Source organism: Amblyomma mixtum, chromosome 3 (assembly GCF_055824585.1).
Source record: "Amblyomma mixtum isolate Tamu chromosome 3, ASM5582458v1, whole genome shotgun sequence".
In the NCBI taxonomy this organism is placed as follows: Eukaryota; Metazoa; Arthropoda; class Arachnida; order Ixodida; family Ixodidae; genus Amblyomma; species Amblyomma mixtum.
Genome location: NC_143014.1, coordinates 6322846 through 6337758, shown reverse-complemented (window position 1 = coordinate 6337758; position 14913 = coordinate 6322846). Strand labels below are relative to the sequence as shown.

The window sequence follows — 14913 nt, the reverse complement described above, 5'->3', positions numbered from 1 at the left end:
GGCCCAGGACGAAGAGTACGATGATTTATGGCAATATTTGAAGTGCATTTTTGAACCAAGTTCTTATTGCTCTAAGTTCTCCTAAGCAAAGAAGACTGAAAATTGTGATAATTTTGATAATGCTTTATGGAGCTAACACTTCCAGGACGTGGTAAATAAACAAAAAATAAATTCTTTGATAAAGGCCTGTACGCTGCACTTGTGCTGCTCATTTATTTCATGCTGTCCATTTTCTCAGTGCAGTGTCTTCTTTGATAGGCATATTTCTGGCTCATTACATACTTTGCTTCGGTTCACAATTCTTCTTTTACCTATATTTCATCCACTTTCCTGCCATGGTCTCTATTCAAACGTAATTTGTGTAATTTTGCTTTGTCCGGTCTCCTGCAATGTTCTAGTATATACGATTGATGTGAAGACCTGTTTCAAGCTGTTGCACTATAATTCAGTCTAACCTCCTCGATCACGATCACCTAAGCCTTTCCTTGTCTGTTGCCATACTTTTTTATGGAAACACTTAAAAACAAAGCACCATGATCTATTTCAGTATTGTTTTATTTGCCGATCTAATTTTTCCGAAGATAACACGGAATCCCAACTCCCCTTTAATGTCCCCGTTCTCGTCTCGAAGTCGCGAATTTTTAGATGTGCGCTCAGTATTCTCGTTAGTGCATTTGTGCTCACAAGGGACTATAACAGCCAACGCGGCGAATACGCTAGATTTAATCCTGACAAATCGATCTGTCTTAGTCTCACCTATAACATACCTGCCAGGCATCAGCGACCACTTGCTAATGCACTCTGACATTAATCTAGCCACTCCGAACACTAACAAAAAGAAAAAAATAATAATACGAGACTACAACGGAGCAAATTCTCAGGCGATAAATAATGAACTATTTTTTTTTATCGATGCTTTCCCATAGCTTTGGTGTCCGCAGCATTCAAACCAACTGGAGCATGTTCACAGCTATAGTGACCCAACTCACAGAACAATACACTCCTGAACGCACTGCTACCACCCACTCAATAGCTCCCTGGTGTAATAATCACATTAAACGTTTATCTAACAAAAAGAAAGCCTCTACCGCATCGTAAAGTTCTCGCCAACTAGTGAGTGATCGGACTTCGTATTCAGCGGCTTCCAACATGTATGTTCAGGCGCTCAAAAGCGCTAAAAGCACTTCCACTCACATGTAACCACCAATGTGAAAAATTCTGGCGGGTCATTAATCCTTCCACCGATGATAGTTTTGCGTTATCTGACCCGTTAGGCGACCCCATCCCTTCCGACGTTTGCGTCACGATTCTTAACCGCGCAATCACTGACAACTTTACACCCATATCTGATGTATACATATTCCTACAACTCACCACTTCAACTATGTTTTCATGCCACCTATAACTGTTGCTCCTACTGGTGTGAATAAGCTTATTGATTGACTCAGTGTTCATTCCGCTCCGTGTTATGACTGCGTTGCTTAAAAAGCACTGCAGCTTATTCGCCCATTATACTAACCAAACTTTTCCAGCATTGACCAGTCAACGCTGCTACTGAGTGGAAGATCGGAAAGGAGGTTACAGTCTACAAATCCGGCAGCAAAGCATCCCCTATTAATTATCGTCCCATATCCCTTACCAATACTTGACCCAAAATGTTCAAACATATAATATTCACCAACCTTGTTAACTTCCTTCATTGAACAACTTTTTTATGTCAGCGCAACATGGTTTTCGAAAACCTTACTCTTGCGAAACACAGTTAATATAGTTTACACATGCATTGCACTGTATTCTAGATCTATCGTCACTAACTGACTGTATATTTCTGGATTTTTCAAAGGCTTTCGACGATGTATGTCACAACCTTTCGGCTCACAAACTAAAACATCTAGATATTGACTGTAACTTATTGAAATGGATTGAATGTCTACTTAATCGCTCACAATTAGTTTTTGCTAACGGTTATAACACCTGTTTTACGGAGGTGTCTTCCGGAGTTCCACAAGGTTCAGTTCTTGGACCCTAGCTACTGTTCCCGATTTAACATTAATGATCCCCGCTCTCTTATGGATTCTCATATTCACCTATTCGCTGATGTCTGCGTCATTTTTAGAGAAATAACCAACACTAACAACCTTACATTACTTCAGTCAGTGGCGGTCACAGAGAGTGGTTTTAGGGGGAGCGGACAGACTGCTGTATATAAAAAAGAAAAAATAGAAACAACGATTTTTATTTTATTTGCACAAAAGTTTTTTTGCGCTTTGTTATTGAAAAATAAATGGCGAAAGGTATAGACGTTATGCCATTACTCAATCTTTGAATGTTAACGTTTACGCGAGCAATATTCATTTCGATACCAGGGGAAACGAGTCGAGGTCTGAGATATCCCGCCACGACATGTCCACTAAGGTCCAAGCACCTGCCCGGACATTTCACCAGTGGGGTTAGCGGCCTTCATTTCTCAGTTCTGGGAAGTGGCTTTGTTCCGCCCTTAGTCGCCTCCTTCAAGGCGGCTGGTCGGCGCTCCTTGTCAAGCCAGAAAGGGATGGTCCCCTCGCTGGCGTCGCGCTGTGTCCCATGGTGGGATAAAGACATGAATGGGTGGCTCCCCCCCCACCCCTCACCCCCCGCCGACGAGGTTGTTGGCCGCCGCAACCGCAGGTGAATGGCACCGCCGTCGCCGCCGCGCCGGCGGCATGGTAAGAAAACGGTGGCAGCAAGGCAGGAACACGATACCTCCACGATCTCAACGAATTGTGCTCGTATAACTATCAACGTGTAGAACGTGCATTACTCACTAACAACCTTATATGCCATGTCTGAAGTAGAACGTGGAATTGTGTGAAATAAGACAGCCGCTAATAGGTGAACGTACAAAGCAGGGGACTACTTGACGAGACCGCCACTGACTTCAGTGCGAAGAATGGGGAATGCAGCTATATATGAACAAATGCAAAGTGATGCGTGTATCTAGAAAAACTTCCGTCCCACGTCACTACTACATCGATAACATTTCGTTGGAATCAGCCTCATCATATAAGTGCATCGGCGTCCACATTACTTATTATCTTAACTGGTCTCTTCATACCGAGAACATAATTGAAAATGCTAATCGCATGCTTTGCTACTTACGTAGCAACTTCTTTAACGTTCCTTTCAATTTGAAACTACTGCTTTATCAAACGCTAATACGATAAAAACTCGAGCATGCAACACGTGTATGGCACCCTGCTCATGACAACTTCATTAATGATCTTGAGCTGGTGCAAAATAACTCTGTGCGTTTAATCCTTGTTAACTACAACCGCACAGCGAGTATAACAACTATGAAGTCTAATATCTGCCTCCCATAACTGACATCGCGTAGAAAAGTGTTTCGTATCACCCTGTTCCACAAGCTGTACCATCATCCCGCTCTTCGTGATCACCTCATCCCCCATACAATTTTACCGCCGCATTGATCATGATCACAAAGCCGGAAGTATGTCATGCAACAGAAAATGCTGCTCGCAGTCATTCCTGCCGCGAACCTCATGCGACTGGAACCACCTTCCCGCACAAGTTGCCGGCACTGAAAATTATGAGCAGTTCCGCGTAGCACTAGCTAACATTGTATATTCAGGCGCTGTTTAATATTCATGTAATCAATTGTATTTTTCTCTCAGTTTTCGTATATTTACCATTCCCCCTGTGTAATGCCACTGGCCTTGAGGAGTAACATAAATAAATAAACAGAGTAATATGCAAGCCTCTCACACTACATTCACTAATATTTCTTTCTTTCTGTAATAACGATTTGTAGACAGCCTAAAGACTCATATTTCACTGACGTGAAGGTTCATTTTTCACAGTTCCATACTGTAGAGCGCAGGATAGCGCTTGTGCTGCATCGTTCTTCTTCTGTGTGTGTCATTGTAGGCGCTATTGTTTGTTTTCTCAAGTACTATGCACCATGTACCCCAAACTGAAGCTCTTCTAAATCTTCTTTGATATTAGCAGTTGCAAATTCCAGCCTTCTGCAGGATTTGAAGGAGGCCCAAGGAGCCGAGGACTAATTTTATGCATATGTAAATGTAAACAGCTAATCTATCTGTGCTATTGTAACTTGCATTCTTTTTTGCTTTATGTGCTGTTCTTATATTTCGTGCCGTAGTGCTGAATGTCGTAATTTTTGTATGTATTATAGTGTAAATTGATACTGTACGTCTGCTGTCAGTGTTTTCTTTTTCTTTACTGTAATGCGCGATTGTAATGTTTATCTCTTATATTGTTTGGTGTACTTTCCATGTTCTTTTAAAGTACCAACTTGTTTTTCCTACGTTCAAAACTGTCATCTAATGGTCCCCTTGGCCTTGTCAAGCTGTGTGCACAGCTTTTAGCCCAGGGTGACCAGCCAGATTTTTCTGGTAAATAAAGTGCATTGACCGATTTATTAATTCACTGATATGCAACTTACAAATGATTGGAAATGAGGGGAACATGTGCACAGGGCGGAAAGCGCGTGGTCTGCCAGGAAACACTGAGGTGGCCCCGAGAAGGGCCTTTAGTAAGGACGACATCCTTTTTGTGCCTCTTCACTAAGCAGCGACGACACGGCGTGCGCAGTCCTCGTTTTGCCCGAGCTGTCGAAGCAATCCTTGGTAAAAAAATACACGAGGGAACAAAGCAGTGCTGTGTATGCAGATGCGATCGCCTCGTGGTTCCATTCACGGCGAACAATCATCCGGCAAGCCCGGCTCTTTCGACGGATTCAGGAAACGACTGAAAAGAACAAAAGTAAGGAGCGAAGGTGCACTGCTTACAGGTTAAAACACAAAAAAACAAAGCTAGGCGCTGCACTCGGTTAACCCATTCAACGAGGCGTGGCGTGAGCTTTAAATCCGATTTCGACAAGGCGTGAGAAGTCGCTAAAGAAGCAAAGGCACACTGCACTGGGTGAATGATATAGCTAGACTAAGCGCAAGTCATAACTTCTCTAAAGCCACACTGCACTCGTTTAACCCTGCAACGAGGCCTAGCGCGGGTTCTGATGTCTGGCGCCGATTTCGACAAAGAGAGGGTACACAGCCGCGAGATTGGATGCCCGCAATCTTCCAGGAAGCAATGAAGCGGCCCTGAAAAGGGCCGTTTGGAGCAGCTCTTCAACGTCAACCTACAGCGGCGTGGCCGCGCAGTGAGCAGTAGGTCCAGCGTCCGCGGCGAACAGTAACTTCGGCTTCCGAGAAGCATATCCATGGAACCATGCTGCAAAAAAAAAAGTTTCGTTACAAGCACCGCAATTTGGTGCGTCCTCAATGCACGAGAAAACTTGCGACAATGTAGTTCAGTCCTTACCTCGGGGTTGAGAATGCGCACGCCCGACAAGCGCGTCAGCGTGGCTGTCAAACGGCGGTCCTACAAGCACCGCAATTTGGTGCGTCCTCAATGCAGGAGAAAACTTGCGACAATGTAGTTCAGTCCTTACCTCGGGGTTGAGAATGCGCACGCCCGACAAGCGCGTCAGCGTGGCTGTCAAATGGCGGTCCTACAAGCACCGCAATTTGGTGCGTCCTCAATGCACGAGAAAACTTGCGACAATGTAGTTCAGTCCTTACCTCAGGGTTGAGAATGCGCACGCCCGACAAGCGCGTCAGCGTGGCTGTCAAACGGCGGTCCTCAAAGCGCGCCTGATGCGGATCCTTGTAGTGCCGCGGCAAAAACTTTTTAAATACGAGCACGACACTAGTCACGTGCTACTGGCGAAACGGCGAAAGCCGCAAGCAAAAACTGCACGGAAATTTCAGCTGGCTGTCGCCGACGAGCGCACCACGCACGAACGCCATAGCTGCACACGCCCCGAAACGAGTGCGCCGAGGATCACGAAACGAATGCCGCTCACCACGCACGCGCGGCGCGGCGAGTGCACCTAGCGATTCCCCAGGCGCTCTAGGGAGAGGTCGAGAAAGGCGCGCTGACGCCACGTCCGGTTGAGAACGAGGGCGAAGTCAAAAAACGTCACGGAGAAGCGCTTCCCATCGACCAATCAGCGTTTCCAGCCTACCTACCCGCAAACGCTTCTGATTCGAGACGCCCTGCAGCCTTTCTTCTCCCTGTGAGAGCCTCCTGGGTCCGGTGCATGTTTTGCCCATCCGGCCAGAAACACGTGCGCTGATGACGTAGGCCGGCCGCCGCTGCAGCGAACTGGATTGATAGCCGGCCAAGTTCGAAGCGGATCCACTATCCAACGGCTGTTTACGTTCGCTGCTGTGGGGTGTCTAGCGTGCGTAGCTCACGCCTTTTTTCTGTTTTCTTTTGCTAAAAGTTGCATTGAGGTTTCGTTACCGAAAACAGGCTGGACTTGCGGCTCTGCGCTTTTTCGTGTACACTGTTGAAACGCTAAAATAGAGCTCTGCGTTGCGTATTTATCCCTGTTGGCATAAAACCTGAATGGCAAATCATTTTTAATCCAGGGAAACATGTTTAGGCATCTGATTGTTTACTTCAGATGGTAACGTTCATCCAGTTTCGAGTAAACTGTATTTTGGATTTTTATACTGTCCTTTGTATAGTTCCGGCTCATAACTTTTTGCAGGGTTTCGTACTTAGTAAAGGAGACTATAAACAGGTTTTTTAACGCAGGTCCGGTGAATAAATGTTGCCGCAAAGATGAATAAATGCTGTATTTGCACGGCGTATTTAGAATACTGAGTCTGCCCTTAGGTTATCAGGTAAATAGTTCGGGGAAGGTGTAGTGGGAATCGCTTGCTGCCGCAGCTCACGGCGCGCGCTAGAGCACCGCTTTTTCTTGGCTACATTTGTTTACTGGGTTACGCAGCCAGCTTTTTAGATGCTTTTTGTTTGCGATCAATCGAAAAAGTGCTTTAAAAACCTCGGAAAAGCGCCCACGGTCGATCGGTGATGCGCTAGGCATGTCGCCTGCAGAAACGGAGTGCGGCTTCGCCGCATAACTTCGGTTGCTTGGCAGGCAAGATGGCTGACCTACGCGCAACTCTGCTACCTTTGGTAGCATATACAGTAACTCTAGTGCCTCTCATAAACTGTGTGCAGCTTTGGGATGTTAAACACCACATAGCATACGATAAACTAAAGGTGTGGGAGCGGCTGTGTGGAAAGTACAAAATAAAACAACATGCACCTCAGAACAAGCGAATAGACATCCCTTAGATGGCTGCCGCATGAACAGCGGGTGACAGAAAATTAAATGCAAGAGTTGTCATGGCAAAATCACTGAACAATGAAACGCATGCTTGGCATTGCGCGAAGAGCATATGATTACAGCAATACCGCTTCAGATAGAGCTATCTGGTTCTTTGCATGGTCTTGAATCTGTGCTATTGAAGAAACAGACAGGAGTGAGTGCGCAACAACATAGGACAATTGCTAGCCGCGGTGGCTCAGTGGTTACGGTGCTTGGCTGCTGCGCACCGGGTTCGAAAGCGGCTATGGCAAACAAAAAAAGGCACCCATGTGCTGTGCGATGTCAGTGCATGTTACAGATCCCCAGGTGGTCGAAATTACGATGGAGCGGATCAGTAGCGTACCTTTTATTTCTTTTTTTTTCACTCCCATCTTCCTCCCTTCCCTTGTGACAAGTGTCGTTCGGTTGTCCACTGATATGTGAGACAGTTACTGCACCGTTTTCTTTCCTCAAAAACCAAGTTTTTAATTTCAGTTTTTACCAAGTATCATTGTCCTGTGTTATCCGGTTGACATCTCTTTAACAGCACAAAGATGCAGGACCACGTGCCCATGGCCTCTGACATACGTGAAACAGCGCGAAAGAAGAAGCCCGAAGGCGAATCGAAGCAGGGACAGAAAAGAGCGCTCTTTCCTGTCCCTTCTTCGTTTCGCCTTCGGGCTTCTTCTTTCTCGCTGTTTCACGTATGTCAGAATGGAGCAACTAGCCGAGCAAAAAATTCTGCCTATGGCTTATTCTTGCGGCCATGAATTCATTAATTCTAGTCTTCGTTTCTCTACTTCTAGCTAAACCGCTAGAATCTCCCTTTCTATATTTGGCACTTCCTTTGGTGGGCCATCTGGTGACGCAGATTGCGCAACTGAAGGCATTGCACGTCATTTTTGCGCCTCTCTTCTGCCTGGAATGCAATGACTCGTTGCTCTGTCTCTGGAGCAAACATGCGTTGCAATGCAGCAATGCGCCCGCCTCTCTGTGCTGCTGCTTCACTTGGCTGCGATGCAACACAGATGCTGCAGGGGGTGTTCGCCGTGGCAAGGTATCCCTATCAAGTTGTGGCAAAGGAAGCCTTGCCTGCAGGGCACCAAGAGCTGCAGGAGCTGGAGCCACGGCAGGAACTTAGGCAGCTGCAGGAGATCAAGCAGTTGCAGGAGATGAAGCAGCTGTAGTTGCTTTTGCAGTGCCTTGCTCCGGAGATGGCGAAGCTGAATAAGGGTAAGGAGTTGTACTGGGAATGCAGAATTACTTGCTTGAAAACAGGTACAACTTCTACTTTAAGAGCTCCCCGACACTAAACACATGGGACGCAAAAACACAAATATGAGCACTTAATAGGAGGCAAACAAAAGATGGCGTTCACAGAGAGGCACAGAAAGAAAAGGAATACATTTCATACGACAGGAGAAACAACTGGCACAAGTACGATTGTAACAGATCAAAAAGATCATCAAGTACTGACAAAAGCACTAAACTCTTTGAGATGGTAAGTAGAGCAAACATGAGTATTATTGCAAATATTGTAAACAGAGAAGGAAGCGCAGCAATCCTCGGTTCTCCGTTTATCACATGTTACAGAGAGCTCCGTCCTCTTGTCACGCAAATATTTGAAAGATGGTAGCTTCAGTTACTTCATAAAGCGTTTCATGTTCCTAGTCATCCAAAGAAATACATATTGGCTGAGCTCTTCAGATCATATTTACCGCGGCCATCAGTCCAGCAATCGTGAACCATCGCCTCAAACATAGCAGCTGATTCCAGAGACAGGGCCGGCTGCGACACTGCGTCGCTGTCGTATGAGTCTCCATATAGGACGCAATGGCCCCCACTTGAGCAAGTATGGGGCTCATTGGTCGGCAAGTTTGCGGCCCGCCACCTGAAACAGGTCAGACGTCACATGTGCACTGTGTCATTCGTTCAGATAAATGGAATGTGCTTATGGAACAGAGGAAGCAATTAAAAATCCAGCAGTCCACAATTTCTGTTCCCACTAGCCTTTATAACTTCCTAAAATACGCATTCACTTCATAATGAAGTGCACTGGCACATCTGGCACTGATTGGAATTGCACAACCATTCCACAAATGGAAAAATAATTTTTGAAAGCAATTAGTTCAGCAGGTAACAAGCGTGTAAAGAAAACAATAGACTGGGTCGTCAGTATCGGTTCTTGTAGAACAGCAAATACATATGCAAAGAAAGTGCACAGCAGTGCATGGATGAATGCACTGTCATTACCATGCGAAATACCACTTAACCGTTAAACTGTTATTGATCAAACCTCGTTGCATACTTAGGTGTTTTAATCGTGGGTCAGATGACAGCCAGCGCACAGAGAATCTTGGCACCGATTTTTTCTTTACGTCTCGTAGCTAAGCAGTTTACACATTAGCGACATCAATACTCCATACATTTGCACATCACAGGATCGTAGCACATTCGCCTAAAAATGCTGCGCCTGGTGAAAAATGCGACAATTTATAGTGCCAACACGTAATGCACGTAAGCATGAAAACTGAAATTTTGCTTGCTGCTGCATTGTTATCCCGCAATATACGTCATATTTACCTGCTGCGTGCACATCTCTGTTGATCTCCGATTTCTCTTTCTTGTACCGGGATTTTTCATTGTCCCACCTCTTCTTGAGCTGCTTCACTGTTCTCGGTCGGATCTTCGGCTGACTGTAATATTCAGTACAGAGTTTCTGCCAGGTCTTCGGTTTTGCGTCCAGGGAAGCACTGTTGGTTCGCCTGCTTTCAGTAATGTGCTCATATTTCATAACGAGTCCCGTGAGCACCTCTTGTTCTTCGTGAGTGTATACGAACCGGCCTTGCCCGTGAGCGGCAGTCTCGCTCGCACTGTCCTGCGTGCTACTCATTCTGAGATAGAACGCCCGCAAGCTGAAAAGAACGGACGTTCAGCGAAGCGATCGCGCCTAACTGCGACCCGTGGACGAGCCAACGCTAGCGCGAACTGCTCCGGTCGGCTCGCTGACAGGCTTCAATTGGCTCGCATGGACACACTTCGTAGAACGCGCAGAGGGATGCGTTTTTGCGAGTTTAGAGTGCCCATCCACTACTAATAATGCAAACCGACAACGTACGCTATTATTTCGCAGCTGCGCGGCGTTTATGTGTCAGAAATTTCTCCCTAACCTTGAATCCAGACGCCGATTTGCCTACTGAGGAAAATCTCGATTCGAGGACGGTTTTTCGAGGCGCGCCTCCATGAAGTAAACGAAACGCGACGGCTCTTTGAGTGGAGGAGGGCCCGTTTCGTCCACTACACGGAGTCGAGGGCAAGCGCCGAGTCGAGTAGCGTTTATGAATTCGGCGGTTATTCTTTCACTCTATGCGTTTCTGGCGTGTCCATTTCCTCTGTATTGTCTATTACTTGCTTGTCTCAGCTCCCGTTGCGAAAAGAAAGCTTGCAACGTTGGCAGGCACCAAAACATCTTTTTTCATGTGCGTGTAACTTCAAACTATGTTACTGCTAGCACCCGCGGTGGAGCCGCGCACCGCCGTGCGCAGCCAGAGAAAAGGATCCAGTCACGAAAGCGCCACCCGTTTTTCCTGCTCGCCGTATAGCTGCCGCGGCGTGCAGCTGGTTTGCTTTTGTTTTTTTTGATGACTTCCCTAGCCGCCTGCGTTGCAAACTCCTTTCCCCTACCACATGGCGCTCCGCGGGAAACGCGTGCGTCTTCACCTCTTGCCCTTTTTTCTCCTCAGCGCAGCGACCATCACCTCGTCGCAGAGAGGTTACTGCCCGCGCCGCATCCCCCCTTTCCACCGTCGTCACCAAGAACGCCACTGACCTTGCAAGCTTTTCGAGGCTCCCCTCTTCTGTGCACCCTCTGCGTGTTTCTCACGGCTTGCTGAACACCCGCAGCAATCTCTACTTGAGTTGACTGGACTAGGGTCCCTAGAAAGACTAATACCCCTGTCACACGGGCATTTCGAAGGCCCTCGAATCGATAGTCTATCGACTCGAAGGCGATCGAGCGCTGCTACACGGCCAGTTTGAATGGCCATCGAGTCAATAGTCTATCGAGTCGACGGAGCAGCCGGGAACTCTATCGAGATTTCGAGGGCCTTCGAGCGTTGCCCAAGGTTGCTAGCATTGCTTCGAACGACAACAAACATGGCGGCGCCCTTCAAAGCCGGACCCCTCGCTTCGGACTGAATTCTCGTTGTTGCTGCCTCTTTCTGTCCCTTCACTGGTCATAAATGGGGCACCGGTCGTTCGCTTCGTCTCATCTTGCCTACAAGAAAACGTATAAGTGATAAATTTGCTTTATTTTTTTTATTTAGAGTGACGATTCTGCCGCTGCTAGGCCTAAGAGAGTCGGTTTGTTGACAGTAATGGTTCCTGTTTTGAGAACCAGATGGCGCCACTATAGGCTGAGTTTATTTTTGCGTCTCTGCTAGCATACGCTGAACTAAATGTGGGAATGCGCCTGCGTTTAGCTTACGTAAGCGTGCATACGCTCGTGGTACGTAGACAGAATAAATTGATGCTCTTTTCTCACTGTATCTGTGTACGCCGCGAGCGGCGACGTGGTGCGCACAGCGAGAAGCAGCAGCGGCGCGGCCGTTCCAACTCGCCCGGGCGTCAACAGATGAAAACAGGTCCTAGTTTTTGCGGCGAGCGAATCCGCTTCGCTTGCCGGATTTTTGAACGAGTGTGAACGCGCCTTATGACTGCAAAAAAGTGTATTTGAACACTTCGTTAAGTTTCGTCAACATATTTTTGTTATTTACGCGAAACCGAACGTAGCGATTGCGGCGCCACACGATCTTGGCGTAAGACGCGAGAACGATTTCAATGGCCATTGAGATGTGCCGTGTAGCAGCACCACGACTCCCTCGACTTCGATGGCGATCGAAAATCTCGAAGGCCCTCGACTCGATGGTTATTGAACTGGCCGTGTGACAGGGGTATAACTGGACGAGGCTTTCACACAAGAAGCGTTTGCGGGTAGGTAGGCTGGAAACGCTGATTGGTCGATTGGATGCGCTTCTCCGTGATGTTTTTTGACTTCGCCCTCGTTCTCAACCGGACGTGGCGTCAGCGCGCCTTTCTCGACCTCTCCCTAGAGCGCCTGGGGAATCGCTAGGTGCACCCGCCGCGCCGCGCGTGCGTGGTGAGCGGGCATTCGTTTCGTGATCCTCGGCGCGCTCGTTTCGAGGCGTGTGCAGCTATGGCGTTCGTGCGTGGTGCGCTCGTCGGCGACAGCCAGCTGAAATTTCTGTGCAGTTTTTGCTTGCGGCTTTCGCCGTTTCGCCAGTAGCACGTGGCTAGTGTCGTGCTCGTATTTAAAAGTTTTTGCCGCGGCACTACAAGGATCCGCATCAGGCGCGCTTTGAGGACCGCCGTTTGACAGCCACGCTGACGCGCTTGTCGGGCGTGCGCATTCTCAACCCCGAGGTAAGGACTGAACTACATTGTCGCAAGTTTTCTCGTGCATTGAGGACGCACCAAATTGCGGTGCTTGTAACGAAACTTTTTTTTGCAGCATGGTTCCCTGGATATGCTTCTCGGAAGCCGAAGTTACTGTTCGCCGCGGACGCTGGGCCTACTGCTCACTGCGCGGCCACGCCGCTGTAGGTTGACGTTGAAGAGCTGCTCCAAACGGCCCTTTTCAGGGCCGCTTCATTGCTTCCTGGAAGATTGCGGGCATCCAATCTCGCGGCCGTGTACCCTCTCTTTGTCGAAATCGGCGCCAGACATCAGAACCCGCGCTAGGCCTCGTTGCAGGGTTAAACGAGTGCAGTGTGGCTTTAGAGAAGTTATGACTTGCGCTTAGTCTAGCTATATCATTCACCCAGTGCAGTGTGCCTTTGCTTCTTTAGCGACTTCTCACGCCTTGTCGAAATCGGATTTAAAGCTCACGCCACGCCTCGTTGAATGGGTTAACCGAGTGCAGCGCCTAGCTTTGTATTTTGTGTTTTAACCTGTAAGCAATGCACCTTTCTTCGCTCCTTACTTTTGTTCTTTTCAGTCGTTTCCTGAATCCGTCGAAAGAGCCGGGCTTGCCGGATGATTGTTCGCCGTGAATGGAACCACGAGGCGATCGCATCTGCATACACAGCACGACTTTGTTCCCTCGTGTATTTCTTTACCAAGGATTGCTTCCACAGCTCGGGCAAAACGAGGACTGCGCACGCCGTGTCGTCGCTGCTTAGTGAAGAGGCACAAAACGGATGTCGTCCTTACTAAAGGCCCTTCTCGGGGCCACCTCAGTGTTTCCTGGCAGACCACGCGCTTTCCACCCTGTGCACATGTTCCCCTCATTTCCAATCATTTGTAAGTTGCATATCAATGAATTAATAAATCGGTCAATGCACTTTATTTACCAGAAAAATCTGGCTGGTCACCCTGGGCTAAAAGCTGTGCACACAGCTTGACAAGGCCCAGGGGACCATTAGATGATAGTTTTGAACGTAGGAAAACAAGTTGGTACTTTAAAAGAACATGGAAAATACACCAAACAATATAAGAGATAAACATTACAATCGCGCATTACAGTAAAGAAAAAGAAAACACTGACAGCAGACGTACAGTATCAATTTACACTATAATACATACAAAAATTACGACATTCAGCACTACGGCACGAAATATAAGAACAGCACATAAAGCAAAAAAGAATGCAAGTTACAATAGTACAGATAGATTAGCTGTTTACATTTACATATGCATAAAATTAGTCCTCGGCTCCTTGGGCCTCCTTCAAATCCTGCAGAAGGCTTGAATTTGCAACTGCTAATATCAAAAGAAGATTTAGAAGAACTTCAGTTTGGGGTACATGGTGCATAGTACTTGAGAAAACAAACAATAGCGCCTACAATGACACACACAGAAGAAGAACGATGCAGCACAAGCGCTATCCTGCGCTCTACTGTATGGAACTCTGAAAAATGAACCTTCACGTCAGTGAAATATGAGTCTTTAGGCTGTCTACAAATCGTTATTACAGAAAGACAGAAATATTAGTGAATGTAGTGTGAGAGGCTTGCATATTACTCTGTTTATTTTTTTATGTTACTCCTCAAGGCCAGTGGCATTACACAGGGGGAATGGTAAATATACGAAAACTGAGAGAAAAATACAATTGATTACATGAATATTAAACAGCGCCTGAATATACAATGTTAGCTAGTGCTACGCGGAACTGCTCATAATTTTCAGTGCCGGCAACTTGTGCGGGAAGGTGGTTCCAGTCGCATGAGGTTCGCGGCAGGAATGACTGCGAGCAGCATTTTCTGTTGCATGACATACTTCCGGCTTTGTGATCATGATCAATGCGGCGGTAAAATTGTATGGGGGATGAGGTGATCACGAAGAGCGGGATGATGGTACAGCTTGTGGAACAGGGTGATACGAAACACTTTTCTACGCGATGTCAGCTATGGGAGGCAGATATTAGACTTCATAGTTGTTATACTCGCTGTGCGGTTGTAGTTAACAAGGATTAAACACACAGAGTTATTTTGCACCAGCTCAAGATCATTAATGAAGTTGTCATGAGCAGGGTGCCATACACGTGTTGCATGCTCGAGTTTTTATCGTATTAGTGTTTGATAAAGCAGTAGTTTCAAATTGGAAGGAACGTTAAAGAAGTTGCGACGTAAGTACCAAAGCATGCGATTAGCATTTTCAATTATGTTCTCGGTATGAAGAGACCAGTTAAGATAATAAGTAATGTGGACGCC

The 14913-nt window shown here is 47.0% G+C and overlaps 1 protein-coding gene and 1 pseudogene across 1 annotated transcript in view; both read right to left on the bottom strand.

The window, feature by feature from the left end:
- Positions 1–14913, bottom strand: part of LOC149349147 (cubilin-like) — a 704018-nt gene that overhangs the window by 111623 nt on the left and 577482 nt on the right. The window lies entirely within an intron of this gene.
- LOC149349152 (uncharacterized) lies at positions 8855–10076 on the bottom strand (annotated as a pseudogene).